Here is a 6,000-nt window from a genome sequence, read left to right as displayed (position 1 = left end):
GTTAAGGTTTCTACCTCTGGCCGAGATATAAATTCCACCTGCTTCTAGGCCCTTTTTGAAATAATTCCTTAGAATAAAGACTCGCTCAGTAGGTCTTGTAACAGATCAAGTTCTATATGGTCGTGTAGCAGGTGTAACGCATGACACTATAGATGGTTGAGTGGGAAGTATATCCCTTCCAATTAGTCCACTAGGTGTTGGCATTATGATACAGGTGTTGTCCTTGATGGCAACTCACTCAGATGAAAGATCATGGTGCAGCATGTCAACAGCAAAGAATTACAGATCAGACTACAAAGAATGAAGAAAGAGAGGTATATGCAGGTTCACCTTGACCAAGTTGCGTATACACGTAAGTTCACTAAACACAAGTAGCGTATACATACACACGCACTTTCACAGAAGGAAAAGCACATATATGTTGGAAAACTAAGTATTTTGGTCCATGGTATTGGTCCAAGGTATTTGGTCTGAGGTATTGACCCTAGGTATTTGGTCCAAGGTATTGGTCCTAAGTGGTTTTGATCCATGGTATTGAGAAAGGCCTAAAACTATATAAGGAGGAGAATATCATTAGGCCAAAGTGTGCAAGTATCGAATATCTGATGAAGTGTGAGATCTAGTATGCAAGTTATTGGCTTATGGTGCTTTGCTTGATCTGAACCAAGGATGAACCTTAGCGGTTGATGAGGGATAAGATCTAATGATGGATTGGGATCTTAAGAATTGAAATAAATTATCATTTTGTGGTTTGATCATGTATAATCTAGATCTAAATATTGACGCATGCATTATTCTGTAAACGTTATGATCTAGGTATAACTGAAGTTTGGAATAGCTGCAAAATTATGAATTAATATTTACAGATGTGTACGCTGGTTGGCTTTGATAAAAGTGTGTATACACGCTAGTTCGACACATGGAATTAGCATATACCTTATGAAGTATGTTTCAGTTGTTTCTATTTGTTGTTGCATAGTTATGGGTTCTGTTTTGGGTTCTGGTGACTGTATTCTGGTGACAGTGTTCTGAATGATCAGATTTAGCTTATGGTGATTGAGTTTCAGTGATTGATTGATGCATATGTACTTGATGATTGTATTGCAGTTATGATGTTTTTGATAGGTCCAGTATGAAAATTGAATGAAATGTGGCCTTCGAATTGTGGTGTTGTGTTCCAGGAGTATCCAGTCTAAAAATTCATGAAACATGGTCCCTGGTAGAAGAGTGGAGTTTTCTGTAGGCTGTCACCTACGTATTAGTAAACATATTGGCTAGTACAAGAGCTAGGGGGTTGTAGCTCCCTTCCAATAGTAGCTGGAGAACGAGAGAAGGTTGTAGCCTTCTGCAGGTGGGTGCCTGCGTACTGGTATGAGTCTGCACCAGTACAAGATTGTAAACATATTTTCTTATTATTAAAAGAAGACAAAGACGACAACAGCAGGTGGTTTTTACCCACATTGGGTTTCCACCTTATATCTTAGTGTTCATGTGTGTTTCTTATGTGTGATGCTTTATTCTACTTTTACTGCACTGTCTAATAAATCTCTGATATACTGGTTAAAGTTCAATACATGATAAATTGTCTAAATCAAAAGTTCTCTGCATATACGTTGGTTGCTTTAAGTACAGTCGCGTGTACACGCTAGTTCACTTAGCTGAAGTAGCGTATATAAATATGTTTGGGAAATTAAATTATTGATCTGATAATACTGATTCACCCCCCTCTCAGTATTATTTCCAACAATTGGTATCAGAGCAAGTCCTTCAGAAGAAGCTTGATCGCTTGAAGGGAGATCCATCATCATGAGTAATCAAGAAAGCGTGGGATCCATCAGACCGCCAATCTTTGATGGGAGCAACTTTTTTATTGGAAAATAAGAACCACTGCCTATCTACAATCACTTGGAACAGATGTCTGGGAAATTGTGGAAGGAGGATATACATTTCCAACAGCAATTCCTACAGATACGGCAGGTAAAAAGCAATATGAAACCAATGCCAGAGCTGTCAATACCTTATTGGGAAGTTTGTCACAATCAGAGTTTTTCAAAGTCATGCAGCTCAAATCAGCCAAAGAAATATGGGACAAAATCATTCTGAGCTACGAAGGAGACTCTCAGGTAAAACGTGCTAAACTTCAAACTCTTAGAATTCAGTATGAAATTCTTAAGATGCACAGTGATGAAAGTATAGCTAGTTATTTCTTATGTATAGATGAAGTTGTTAATTGTATGAAGAATCTGGGTGAAGATATAAAAGAAGTTACCTTAGTTGAGAAAGTGTTGAGATCCTTATCTGCTAAATTTGAATCAAAAGTGTCTGCCATAGAAGAAAAACAGGATCTGCAGACTATCACTATGACACGGCTTCACGAAACCTTATCTTCCTTTGAGATGAGAAAAGGAGGTCCATCAGATATGAGAGAAGCCGCATTTAAAGCTTCAGCGAAAGAAGAGGAAGAACACAATGAATCAGGACATATTTCAAAAGAAGAAGATGAGGTAAACTTTGTCAAGAAACTTCAACAGGGTTCCGAAAGATTTAGAGGTAAGCTACCCTTCAAATGCTTTGCCTGTGGCAGGGTTGGTCATTATGCTGCCAAATTTCCTCATAAAGATAAACATGAAAAAGGGAAGGAACATGCAAAATGGAATAGAAAACAAGTTCTAAATAAAAGAAGTTACTGTACTCATGAAGATAGCGATGGATTATCAAATAGTGATGAAGATGAAAATAGTAATGACTATAGACTTCTAATGGCTTATGACGATGATAATTTTTGGGATGATTTAGAAGAAGACGACCTTCATGAAGAAATTTCTAAACTCAAAATCTGTTTAGAAGAAAAGAATATGATTATAGATACCTTGACATACCAACTTGCTGAAAAAGAAAAACACAATGAAAAACTAGAATGTGAAATTGTGGGTATAAGAAAGGATCTTGAGAAAACGAAATCTCTCAATCTTAGATTTTCTAAAGGATCAGAAATCTTAGATGAAATTATCAAAGTACAGTGTTCTCCTCTGATAAAGATAGGTCTTGGATATACTGAAGAAGCATCTCAATCACAGAAGCCGTCAACTTCCACTAAAATCTATCTTGATGCAGCAAAGACCAGTGAACAGTATGACAATCATCAACAAAGGCATAAAGCAGATCACCAAGTAAATCAAACTCAATTTATTCCAAGGATGAATAGAAGCCACAACCAATCTTAGGTAAATCATACTCAATTTTCTCCAAAGATGAATATCAATAGAAACTACAATCACCAGGTCAATAGATTCGATAGTCGCAGGAACTTCTTTAATGGGCAATGTTTTTCATGTCATAATTTTGGACACAAAGCTACTCAATGTGTTGCTTACAAAACCATCATGACTAGAGAAGCACGAAATCAAAGGAATGTAACAGGGGTCAAGAAAAGTTCCTATAATAACTTTTCTCTTCTTGAAAATGAAATAGAATGCTCAATCTGTAAAAACTTTGGTCATGAAGAATCGAAATGCAGGAGCAAATTTCGACAATCATCTCAAAAGGAGAAAACCCCATTAAATCCCAAGATATGGAGAAGGAAAGAATCTCAAACAGAAAGATGTGGTATAGCCTTGTATGCAGAAGGACAAGAAAATTAGTGGTACATCGACAGTGGATGCTCAAAACACATGACAGGTGACAAAGAAAAACTTCACTCATATAATGCCTTAGAAAAGGAAAAGAATATCTCATTTGGAAACGACACTCCTGCTGTCATAAAAGGTAAAGGATATGTTTTCTTGAAAGAAAATGTTAAAGCTGGAAATGTTATGTAGGTAGACGATTTAAAGCATAACTTGTTGAGTGTCAGTCAAATGTGTGATCAAGGAAATGAAGTGGTGTTTTGATCAAACAGATGTATTGTTCGTGAACTTGATATAGGGGAAACCGTGGTCAAAGGTACAAGAACTCCTAACAACTTATACATACTCAAGGGAAGACAACAAAAGTGTTATCTAAGTAAAAATGATGAAAACTGGTTGTGGCATAGAAGATTGGGACATCTAAGCTTTTCTAAAATAAGAAAAGCATGCAGATTCAAGGATGTTCGTGATCTTCCAGATATCAGCATCCCTGAAAACACAATATGAAAACCATGTCAATTTGGTAAGCAAGCCAGACCTCACTTCATTGAAAAAGAAGGGTTAGCTAGTAAGCCTCTTGAACTTGTTCATACTGACTTATGTGGACCATCAAGGAAAAAGACACCTCGTGGAGAAGAATACTTTATTTTGTTCATTGATGATTTTTCCAAAATGTTGGATAGGTCTGCTAAAGCATAAAGATGAAGCATTTGAAAAGTTCCAAGCCTTCAAAGCTTTGGTTGAAAATGAATCAAATCGAAAAATCAAATGCCTCAGATCTGATCGAGGAGGGGAATTTACCTCGGATGAATTCTTTGACTTTTATGAACAACATGGAATAAAAAGGAAATTCTCCACCGCAAGGACTCCTCAGCAAAATGGAGTGGTAGAAAGAATGAACAGAATTGTTCAACAAATGGCTCGAGCTATGCTAGATGAATCTGGAACTCCTGCAACCTTCTGGGGTGAAGCTGCATTCGCCGCCGTAACTATTCTCAACCAAGAAAATGTTTAGGTAAATAGCACTCAAACTCCACATGAACTTTGGTATGGTAAGACTCCTACTGTAAAATACTTTAAAGTTTTTGGAAGCAAATGTTATATCAAAAGGACTGATGAAAAACTTGGTAAGTTTGAGCCCAGAGCAGATGAAGGTATTATTCTTGGTTACTCTTCCCAAAGTAAAGGATATAAATGTTATAATAAAAGACTTGGAAAAATTGTTGAAAGTATTGATGTTGTAGTTGATGAAGCATGCAAAAATCCAAAACAAACAAAAACAGAAGATTATGACAATGAAGAAGATGGGGAGTATTTTCCCACATCAAATCACGATGATATTGAAGAAGAAACCAATGAAGCACCAGAAGAAGAGATAACGGTAGAAGAAAAGACTTTGTCTAGGTATGTTCAGAAAAATCATCCAGAAACTCAAATTTTAGGGGAAAAAGAGGCAAGTGTACAGACAAGAAGAACTATTACAGAAACCTCAAGCTATCTAGCATTACTATCCTCCACCGAACCTCAAAATGTAAATGAAGCATGCAAAGATGAATGTTGGGTCAAGGCCATGAATGAAGAACTTGAGCAAATTGAAAAGAATAATACTTGGGAATTAGTTCCTAGACCTCATGATAAAAATATTATAGGAACTAAATGGATATTCAAAAACAAGCTAAATGAAAATGGAGAAGTCATTAGAAACAAGGCCAGACTTGTTTGTAAAGGGTATGCTCAACAAGAAGGTATAGATTTTGAAGAAACTTTTGCACCTGTTGCTAGACTTGAAGCCATAAGGATGTTTCTTGCTCTTTCTAGCTTTCAGAAATTCAAAGTATACCAAATGGATGTAAAATCTGCCTTCCTTAATGGAGATTTAGAAGAAGAAGTTTATATTGAACAACCAGAAGGATTCATTCTTGGAAATGATGCAAAACTTGTATGCAGACTCAAAAAGGCTCTCTATGGTCTGAAACAGGCTCCAAGGGCTTGGTATTACCATCTTGACAAATATCTACACCAACAAGGTTTTTCAAAAGGTTCAGCAGATAGCAATCTATATACAAATATTGACACTGATAAATTGCTAATTATTGTTGTTTATGTTGATGATATCATTTTTGGTAGAAATGAAGAATCCATGAGTCAGAATTTTGCTTCAGTACTTAGCGAGAATTTGAAATGTCCTTGCTTGGTGAACTTACCTATTTTCTTGGTCTACAAGTTCAACAACAGAAAGATGGTATTGTTCTTTCACAAACCAAATATCTCAAACAGATCTTAAAAAGTACGGCATGGAAGATTCTAAACTTGTATGTACCCCAATGGTAACAGGATGCAGTCTCAGCTCAAATGATGAATTAGCAGCAGTACA

The sequence above is a fragment of the Pinus tabuliformis genome, chromosome 8, assembly GCF_031772625.1.
Source record: "Pinus tabuliformis cultivar Carrire ecotype Pingquan chromosome 8, CPIR1, whole genome shotgun sequence".
Classification (NCBI taxonomy): Eukaryota; Viridiplantae; Streptophyta; class Pinopsida; order Pinales; family Pinaceae; genus Pinus; species Pinus tabuliformis.
This window is presented reverse-complemented; position numbering follows the sequence as displayed.